Genomic DNA, 11021 nt, shown 5'->3' with positions numbered 1-11021 from the left:
CTCCAGGAGAAAGGACTCAGAACTACCCCTCAGTCTCCACGCCTACACCAGCAAAAGCACACCCTGCCCCTTCCTCTGCCCTCTGGAATGGAGCCCCCCCCCAACCCAGGAATTCCCAGTCAGTGAACAGAACCTCACTGTCCCCCACTGTCCTCTCAAGTGGGGGCTTTTCATGTTCTCCCAGCCTTCGCAGTTCAGCACAGACTCTGTGTCTGGCTGGGGCCTCCCTCCCTCTCCATTTCAGCCTCCAGATTGTTATTCCCTGACCTCTTGGAAAATTCTGCTCATATACCACCTGGCTGACCCACCCTTTCATATACCACCTTTAAAGCTCATATACCACCTTTAAAGCTCATATACCACCTGGCTGACCCACCCTTTCTCCCCTCCTCAGTACTCCTCAGTACTGACAACCACCAGTCCTGAGACTTACCCTCATTTACTGAGACTTGGTCACCGGCTCCTGGTCATCTCTACCCTGTCATCAGTGTCAGTGACTTCCCTACCTGCATGGTCAGCCCTTCCAACACTCTGACCACTCAATGCTGTGGCCTCAGGTGACCAAAGGCCTTTTTGTCCTCTCCTTCTCAGATACTAGCTCCCATGGACACCCAGGGCCTTGTCATCCCCAGAAGCCATTCAACCTGCAAGGTCACTTTCTCAAATACTGCCCAGAGCAGTGCTTCCCTCCCAGGGCACCACTGGCCCATGAAACTCTTTACATTATATAACACCTGCTCTCCTTCCTTCCACAACCAAAGAGAACATGGAATGAGTGAAGATGTGTGGAAAGCCTTTGTAAGCCATACAGGGCTGCACAAATGTGATGTACTTGTTTTGCGGTAGAACCGCTGGTCTGAAAGTTGGGGTGTTACTGAGAGTGAGGCAGGAAAGTGGAGAGCAGCAGGACTGTCTGGTGGGAGCAGAAACAACCTGGGAAGGGAGTGCCAGGGTCCTTGGGAACTGAGGTCAGAAGCCAGAGGTGCCAGACACCCTTGCGTGATGGAGGGCCCAGAGACAATGCTTATGAAAGCCAGTGCTGGCTTCAGACAACGGAGAAGTGCACCCAGAAGTGAGGCACACGACCACCCTGAGACTCACCTCTCACTATGGGGGCAGACCATTTAAAGACATGTTTGCCTCTCCAACCTGGAGGACGGCCTGGAAGTCAAATCTAGACATTCGAAGGGAGTCTGCTCACTGTGTTAACACAGCCAGGAGAGCCTGTGCCTGCAGGGGACCAGTTCCTGCAGCTCTGAAGAACCTGGAAAAGCCGGGCATTGTGTCTGCCCCTTCAGCCCTGCCAGGCAGAAGGAGACCTCAGCAGGGGCATCCTAAGGTCCGTCTTTCCAAAGCAAGTTTGTCCCATAGTGGAACCAGATGTCATCCTGGCTCATAACACCACTAACTACCCTTGCTTCAACTCCATGATTCTAGTTCCAATATATCTTCCTATGGTCCTTGTCCAGCTGCACCAAGTGTGCCCTCCACCAGTGTTTTTAAGTGTAAAAGGACTTGCAAACCAGTCTCTTGTGTTGGTGACCATTGCTTCTGGCCAATGGAGCCTGGCCGCTGAGGGACAGAAGAGGGTGAGGGTTATAAGGAAGTAAGACAACAGGGGAAGAGAAGAAGAGAAGAGGGGTAACCTGAGTCATTGGGGAACTAATGGGAAAGAATCCTATTCATTCTTGTGTTCACTCAACATGCATTTAAATGTCCAAAATGTGCCAGGTACTGCTAGAGACAGAACAGTAAACAAAACCAAGCCTCCTTTTAGAGAAGATTCATTCTCAGGGGAGACAGGCAATTACGAGGCAGCTAAAAAGTAGAGCATGAGAGACTTCATCCCAAAACTGGAGAGAGAATGATATAAATTAACGCCTGCAGGACACCGTGGCACAAGCTGTGAATGGCTGTAACTGTTCATCCGCCTGTTGCCCCCTCTGCCTGAAACAGCCTTCCCTTATTTGGTCTGCGAAAAGCTTCAGCTTGTTCGTCAACACCTAACTTGTCTGCCTCCTCCAGTGCGCCTTCCCTGACTCCCCACCCTGTGGGACTTAGATATCTGTTTTATATGCTCCTAACATGCCCTGTACTCAGCTATATCATAGCATCTTACGCTGCACTATAATTAGCAATTTACTCATGTCTCCCCAGACGGCTAATCGGTAACATTTGTTGAGCATTTACGACGTGCCAGACCTCTTCTCGATCATATGACATAAACACTACCTCCCCTACTTAAAAATGAGACAACCAAAGCTCACTGTAGTTAAGAGATTTGCCCAGGCATTTGTCAAAACTATTGTACATATGCAGCCCACCTGGGGCCCCACCCCAGAGAGAAGGAGCAGAAAACTTCCAAACAAACAACTAAAAAGTTAGAGACATGGAGTCCACTCCTCTCATGATGTGTGAACTGCTCATCGAGAAAGATGGCCCCCACACTTGTCACAGTGGTCACTCTGTAAGGTATGCAGATGTTGAGTCACTGTGTTGTACACCTGAAACATAGTAATATATGCCAATTATAATTAAAAATGAATTCAATTTTAACATACAAATAAAAATGATTATTTTAAAAAATCAGTGAGAGCCCTGACTGGTGCGGCTCAGAGTTAGGCCTTGTCCCACAAACTGAGAGGTCACTGGTTTGACCTGGGTTGGGGGCTGGGTCCCCAGTAAGGAGCGTGCGAGAGGCACCCCATTGATGTTTCTTTCTCTCTCTCTCTCCCTCCCTTCCTCTCTCTCTAAAAATAAATAAATAAAATCTTTTTTTTGAAATCACGGAGGTGAAGGTGGAGGAACTGGAAGGCACTGGCCAGCTCTGACTTTGTAGGGCTCTCCAGCTCTAAGAAACACCACCAGCAGATGTCGGTGAGAGGCTGCTCGCTTGAGGAGGTGCCAGGTGGCTTCCAGCTTCTCATGGGGCAGTGTGCCCCTCCAGCACACCACTGGCAGGCTGGATTCTCCTATTCAGTCCTTGGTCTACAAATCAGTGCCATCAGTATAAGGAAGATGTAGTCCCTTCACTTTTATCACTAAGGAAACTAAGGCACAATCCCATGAGTTTTGCACAGCGTGGAGGAAATCTGAGCGATCCTAAGTTAACACCAACTTAGACATGCCTCTAGCATTCAAAGAGGATTAACTATAGTCTGTGATTACTTGAAGTTCATACTCTTGTTTTGTAGGCAAAGCAAAGGTCCTCTTATTTTCAAAAGAATCTTTTGTCTGTGAAAAGCTCCAACTGGTACATTAACACCTAGCTTGTCTGCCTCCTCCAGTGCGTCTTCCCTGACTCCCCACCCCATGGGACTTAGACTTAGCTATCTGTTTTATCCACGCCTAACACGCCCTGTGCACAGACTGGAAACTTTAAGTAGGGCACTCATGGTGGTGGATACATTTACAGCTGGAAAAGGATAAGTGGACAAAGATCTTTTAAAAAACAAACACTCATGATTTAGAGGAATATTTCTGTTTTCCTGTTAGATTATTTCATAGTGATGTAAACCTTGGAGCTGGGGAACTAACCCCACTTCAAATACTACTAAAGAGAGATTTATTGCCCTGGCTGGTATAGCTCAGTGGATTGAGCACAGGCCTGTGAAGCAAAGGGCCAGTTCGATTCCCAGTGGGAGCACATGCCCGGGTTGCAGGCCAGGTCCCCAGTAGGGGACACATGAGAGGCAGTCACACACTGATGGTTCTCTCTCACTCTTTCTCCTTCCCTTCCCCTCTCTCTAAAAATAAATAAATAGGGGACTTTCGCCAAGATGGAGGCATAGGTGGAAACACTGTGCCTCCTCCCACAACCAAGTTTAAAGTCAACAAAGTTTCAGTAACAAAAACGCAGCCAAAACACAGAAAATTGAACTGTACGGAAGTCCGACAACAACGAACTATTCAACCAGACCAGTAAGAGGGGCGGAGCCAGCAGCAGATCTCCCGGGCAGGAAAGATCTCCCACCCCAGGTGCGCAGGCAGCCATGGGCGGATCCCAGGTGTGGGGTAGCAACAGGCGGACCCAGTGAGGGCGCAAGGCAGCAGGCTGACCATGGTAACACATTTGCGCACAGATAAACCAGGCGAAAGACCGAGCAGTGAGACAGACTGCACAGGCCCCAGCAGTGGGAAGCAGCAGAGGGGACTGCCATTGCCCCTCCCTGACCCCGCCCCCACATACAGCGCCACAACCCAGCAACTGAGTTGCCCTGCCCCCGTGAACACCTAGGGCTCCGCTCCTCATACATAACAGGTGTGAACAGACCAAAACATGGCTCAAGAAGAACTCAAAGCCCCGGAGCCAATAAATCTAAGCGACCAAGAAATAGCCATCCTATCAGACGCACAGTTCAAAATACTGGTGATCAGGATGCTCACAGAACTGGTCGATTTTAGTCACAAATTAGAGGAATAAATGAAGGCTAAACTAATTGAATGAAGGGAAATGCACAGGAAACCAATAGTGATGGAAAGGAAACTGGGACTCAAATCAAGGGAGTGGACCAGAAGGAAGAAAAATATGAAGAAACAAGAATTCAAAAAAATGTGGAGAGGCTTAGGAACCTCCAGGACATCTTTAAATGTTCCAACATCCGAATTATAGGGGTACCAGAAGGGGAAAAGAAACAGCCATGAGTGGAAAACTTATTTGAACAAATAATAAAGGAGAACTTCTCCAGTCTGGCAAAGGAAATAGACTTCCAGGAAATCCAGGAAGCTCAGAGAGTCCCAAAGAAGTTAGACCCAAGAAGGAACACACCAAGGCACATCATAATTATATTAGCTAAGATTAAAAGGAAGGAGAGAATCCTAGAAGCAGCAAGAGATACGGGGACAGTCACCCACAAAGGAGTTCCCATCAGACTGTCAGCGGATTTCTCAAAAGACACCTTACAGGCAAGAAGGGGCTGGAAAGAAGTATTCCAAGTCGTGAAAGGCAAGGACCTACATCCAAGATTGCTCTATCCAGCAAAGCTTTCATTTAGAATGGAAGGACAGATAAAGTGCTTCTCAGATAAGGTCAAATTCAAGGAGCTCATCATCACCAAGCCCTTATTATATGAAATGTTAAAGGGACTTATCTAAGAAAAAGAAAATAAAAAATATGAACAGTGAAAGGACAGCAAACTCACAGTTATTAACAATCACACCTGAAACAAAAGCAAACTAAGAGGACAGCTAGATCAGGAGTGGAACCATAGAAATGAAGAACACATGGAGGGTTAACAACAGGGGAGTGGGAGGAGGAGAAGGGGGGAGAAGGTACAGAGAATAAGTAGCATAAACGGTAGGTAGAAAATAGATAGGGGGAGGGCAAGAATAGTATGGGAAATATAGAATCTAAAGAACTTGAGACACGTGGACATAAACTAAAGGGGAGAAATGGTGGGGAAGGGTGTGCAGGGTGGAGGGGAATGAAGGGGGGAATTAGAACAACTGTAATGGCATAATCAATAAAATATATTTAAAAAAAACAAAGAATAAATAAATTAAATATTTTTTTAAAAAGAGTGATTTATTGATTTCATTTTACTGTGGGGTTTTTTTTTATCCTCGCCCAAGGGCATGCTTATTGATCTTAGAGAGATGGAAAGGGGAGGAAAAAGAGAGAGAGAGGAAACATCAGTTGGTTGCCTCTCATATGCGCCCCAATCAGGGACTGAGGATTAAACCCACAACCTAAGCATGTGCCCTGACCAGGAATCAAGCCCATAACCATTTGGTTCATGGGATGATGTTCTAACCAACTGAGCCACGCCAGCCAGGCTCATTTTACTGTTTTCTTTTGTTTTGTTTTGAACAATCTTAGTGATAAAGGTTGATGTTTATTTTTAAAAGGAAATTAAGAGACTTGCCTCAAAGTCAGGAGCTATAAGTTGTGGCCCCGTGCTCCTCCTGGCCACACTGGACTCAACGCTGCTGGAAAGCCTATGAAGAGGTACCCGCCCACGGCCAGACTCAGGGTAAGAGCTTCATCAATGACTGATAGATGAATGAATGAGCAAAGGAGTGGGGACTCTGGAGAGAGCTTCGAGGCCAGGACTTCATTCCTGAGGATAAAAGGGCCCTTTGTGTAACCCTCAAAGCTGAGACCTCTTAACACCAGACCCAGCTGCTCAGTTTGCTGGGGCAGCTGCTGGAAACCCCTTTCCCTCCCATCCCAGACCTTGGCAGGTCCAGCTTCCTGTCTGTCTTGCTACTGCCCCCCTGTGGCCACTGCCAGACATCTCTGGAAAAGTAGCCATGAGTGTGTCACCCACGTTCAGGGACCAGAAAAGGATACTGTTGAGTAGCAAGCAGCTCCTGCAGACCCCACCTGGGAGCCTAAATGCCCAGTTTGAAGAGCCAGAGAGAGGAGGAGTGGGAAGGAGGAGGAACGGGGCGGGGCGCTTAGTCAGGAGTCCGCAGCTGTGGGCCTTGGTCTCCACTCTGTCCCTAGCTGGTTTCATGACCTTGGATAAGTCACTTCCCTCTTTGGGCTTCAGTGACCACCTCTGAACAACAGAAGAGGTGGGAGTGATGCTTATGAAGTCCTCCTATGGCTGGTCTTCTCATACCCACAAGCTGGGACCCATAAGGTGGCAACTGGTGGCCAGAGAGGAGCTGCCTCCAGGACCAGGTGCTCAGGTAGCTGACGTGGGGTACACAGGCCCAGTGAGGAGGGGTCAGCTAAAGACACACAGGTGAGGGCTTAGATATTGCTTCTGAACTCCAGGTCAGCTGACAGGGAAGGAAGGGGGGGAACAGCAGTACCAGACACTCCAACTGCCCCCTGAGGTCCTAAGGGCCGCCTGGCAACCCGTCTTCCTGCATTGCCACTGTCCAGCTCTGATGGGACCTTAAGCAGGTCACTTCATCTCTCTATCTCAGTTTCTTCATGTCCAAAATAGAGATATTTATGGTCATACCTTCTTTGAGATCTACTTCTCAGGGAGATAAAAGGTATAGAATTGCCCTGAAAGGTTCACAGCCTGAGTAGATGAGTGAGTGGCCTGTTTCTCTGCAGGCCTCGCGCCTTGGTTTCCATACGGGTCCCTCCGCAGCCAGCTGTGCGGGCAAGGGTCTCAGGCTGCAGGCCAGACCAGCCGGTCTGTTTGGGCCCAGGGGTAGTTGCCCTTCCAAGGCAGGGCTTGTAACATTTTCTTCCCCTCAGCTCACAGGTTTCTGCCTCTCCTGCCTGTCCCTCTGCCTTTGGAAAGGGTCACTCCCCTCTGCTAGGTGCCTCCCCTCAGGCTTAGTCAAGGGAAGTATCCGATGCTGGTAAGAACGTCTCCAAAGGGCCCTGCCCTGGAGAGGAATTGGGGGCGTGATGAGACACGCAGCGGCTTGGAGCAGAGAGGTGATGGGCTGGGAGGGTGGCTCTATCCCGTCCCTTATCCTGTAAATCAAGCCCAGCAGCTTCCCCTCACCTACCGTCTGTCTGCACAACCAGCTCCACCTTTCCCCCTTTCCCAGCATTGAGTGAGGATGTAGTCATCCCCCTGCCCTGAGGCCGGGAGCTGAGTGTGTCCTTGACTCCTCCCTCTCCTCCCTGTCCTTGCGCCACCCATGGCCAGTCCATTCTAATTTGCTAATCTAAATCAGGCCCCTGTCATCTCCCTCCTGGGCTGCTGGCGGCCACCTCCTTAACTTCCTCCAGATCCACATCCCTCCATTCCACCCTTCTGACCACAGCACCGACTTGTGCCTCAAACGCCTTCCGTGGCACTCTCCCCATTCCCTATAGGAAAGCTCCCCCTTAGGCCTGCTGGTGAGTCCTGTGGGGGAATTTGCTCCCTTAGGAACATGAACTTAACCCTCTGGCCACACCTTTGCCCAGTCTGAAATCTCCTTCTCAAGCACAAATCCTACGATCTTTTAAGATCCAACTCAAAGGTCACCACCTCCTTCCTTCCTCTACAGTTCCTTGGCTGAGCCTCCCTGGTGCCATTGGAAAAGTACTGTTAAAATTCTGCTTTGTGTTAAATTGATCCACTTAGCCTCAGGGACAAAAATTGGGGTCTAGCCCTGACTGGTGTGGCTCAGTGGATTGGGTATCGTCCCACAAACCGAAAGGTCACTCATTCGATTCCAAGTCAGGGCACACACCTAGGTTGTGGGCCAGGTTCCCAGTTGGGGGCGCTCAAGAGGCAACTGGTCAATGTTTCTCTCACGCATACATGTTTCTCTTCCTCTCTTCTCCTCTCTCCAAAATAGATATTTCTTAGAAAAAAGGACGAGGGTCCCCATGGCACTTTGTGTTGGGACTTGAAGGCTAGTGTCTTTTCCCAGCCAGCTGCTGCTGCGGGTTTGAGAGACAACACCCTCTGCTCCCATATTAGTTCATGGAGGCCACAGCTTCCCCCTTAGAGCTTAATGCAAAAGAACTATTTTTAACAGTACTCTACAGTCTGGAAAAACCTTTTCATTTATTTTCTAGTGACTTATTTTATCCTCACAACAACCTATGAAGGGCTGCAGTTTCCACTTTAATGATGGGAATGCGAGGAGGAGCACCTTGCCCAAGGCTCTAGGCAGGCCGTGGTGGGGCCCCAAGGCTGGGTTTTCTGATCTCAAAGCCTGCCCAGGCCAAAGGTCTAGTTAGAAGTGAGCTGGGCTGGGCCTCCCTCTGGCCCAGAGTAATTAACAGGTGATTGGGAAAAGGGCCCATTTTTGTCCTAATGTTCAGGTCCTATTCTGGAAGCCAAGGATCTCGGAAGAGATGGGCAGAACCCTTCAGGGAGCCCGCAGGGGAGGGGGAGGGAGCTCAGACAACGCAACAAGAACTGGCGTCGAGGGGCTTCTGCAGCTCAGAAGGCTGAGTGGTGGAGTGGGAGCGAGGGGCCTGCTGTGCTCTGGCAGTAGCAGCTACCCCGCCCCACAGTGTCCCTGCCCCACCTCTGTGAGCATGTGAAGTGTGAAGGGACTAGGGACGTCTGTGTCCCAAAACAAGGCCAAAAGAGGTGTCCCTGCATCAGGGCAGCCCTGGAAGGTTCCCACAGCAACAGCTAGCCAGTCCAGCACCTGTCCTTGGGCCCAGCTGGGGTGGGGGGGCGAGGGGATACCGAGGAGCAGTTATCAAGAGGAACACATGCCTCTGACCCTCAAGGGGATTATGGGAGTGGTACCAGCTTAAAGGTGACCTGCCACCAAATTTCAGCCACCTCTCCACCCATGACCCTGGGATGGGTGGGGATGGGTGGGGATGGGTGGGGATGGGAGTGGTGGGCAAGGCCTCAGTCCTGGACGGCCTGGGAGACCAACAGAGGAGAGCCTGGAGGAGTTAAGGGCTGGGGGGAGGGCATGGTGAGAGAAAGCTGAGCTGAGGGCTATGGGCAAGGGCAGCTCAAGGGAAGGAGATGTGGCTAAAGAATGAGGGAGGGAGAGACGGCAGACTGGGGGATGGCAGGGAAGTGAGGGTTGGGAACTGGCCAAAGGAAGCAGAATTTTTCCATTTAAGAGGGAAGGCACAAGAGGGCCACTCCCTATTGCAGCGACTCCCCTGAGGCACCCAGAGCTGAGCTCTGAGCTGGGGAATTCCCAGGGCAAAGGGCAGGAAACCAAGGGCCCGAATAACCGAGTCCTTACCCTGGAAGGGCCCAGAGCAGGCCCTGGGAGGCCAAGCAGGCCTCCCCACAGGCTTCCTGTTCCCCCGCCCAGGCGCGAGCTGTCCTCCGCTCTGAGGGAAAGAGGGGTGCTGCTGCCCAGTCCCAGCCTCCCTTGGCTCACCTCCACACGCTGGCCCTTAATCAGGAGCATATCCTATTGTCTGGGACCTGGGCCCCCCCATCTTGGACAGTGCTAATGTGGGTGCATGGATGTAATGGAGAGAAGGGCCAAATGACCTATGATGGGCACGAGGATTATCTGCCAGGGCACCCTGGGGAGAGGGTCACCACAATGGCCCACGTCCCCACTGTCCTGGCCCTCCCCAGTATACCCCTTGGGTTCCTGGCTCTTTTTCTCTCTGACCTGATTCAGCAATTTGAGAAACCTGTAGCTCAGTGTAGCTACTTCCTGAGTGGGTAAGGAAGAGGGGGTGCTTGGGGGAACTTCCTAGCCCGAGAGTCCGTTATGCAAACGACGGAAACAGGCCCTAGAAATGGAACTGACAAGTCCCGAGTGGCCAAAGTGAGAGTCAACAAACACCCTCTGGGAAGCCAGGGAGGCCAGGCTGTGTCCCCTCCCCTAAGCCCAGTTCGCTTCCCCAGACACAGGACCCTGCCTGCCTTCTAGTCTGAATCCCTCCCCCAAACCGGAGTTGACCATCAGCATATATTTTGAGCCACATGAACAGCGTAAGCTGGCTTCTTCAGCAGGAGCAAGTTCACAGAGCTGGGACGCCAACTCCAGACTCTGGTCCTCCACCAACCTGTACTTGCTCCTCCCAGCCCCTTCTCCAGAAGCAGAATCATCCTCTCCTACAGCACCCCAACCCCTAGCATCGCCTCTCTGCCTAGGAGGATGTTCTTCATGAGGTCTCACTGCTCTCTCTCTTGCTGTGGAAAGCAAGTACACAGCAGACGACGGTATAAATGTTTGCTGAATGTGTGGTCCTTGCTGCATCCCCAGCCAGCCCTGCCTCCACCCCCAGCTGAATTGCGCTGAAACACTCACAGCCCTTTAACAGAGAGGAGCACACTCTGAAGGCACTGTGTTACATAAGCACTCACTACCCATCGTAGCCCCTTCTGGATGGAGCCCGCAGGCTTCCCCCTGTACTAGTAACACTTCTGACCTAGCCTGCAGTCACACCTCATCCTGCCCGCTACGGGATTGATTCCCAGGGGATCAAGACGCCCCTCAGGGTGGACTTCCTAAAGCATAGCCCAAGCGAGACTTGGTCTTCTTGGAAAAGCTCACCAGTGAACAGCTCGGGTTGGCGGGGTGGGGTCCAATTTTAGGGAACTAAGTAGGGGGGGTGCCCAGGTCTGGAGCAAATGTAGGGCCAGGGCGCCACCTAGTGGCTCCCTTACCTCCCCAACCCAGAAGCCTCACGATGGGGGGTAGTAGGAAGGGTCCTCGCCGCCCTC

This window comes from Sturnira hondurensis, unplaced genomic scaffold (assembly GCF_014824575.4).
Source record: "Sturnira hondurensis isolate 20B ecotype Veracruz unplaced genomic scaffold, ASM1482457v3 Scaffold0006829, whole genome shotgun sequence".
NCBI lineage: Eukaryota > Metazoa > Chordata > Mammalia > Chiroptera > Phyllostomidae > Sturnira > Sturnira hondurensis.
Note: the sequence above shows the minus strand (reverse complement) of the source record.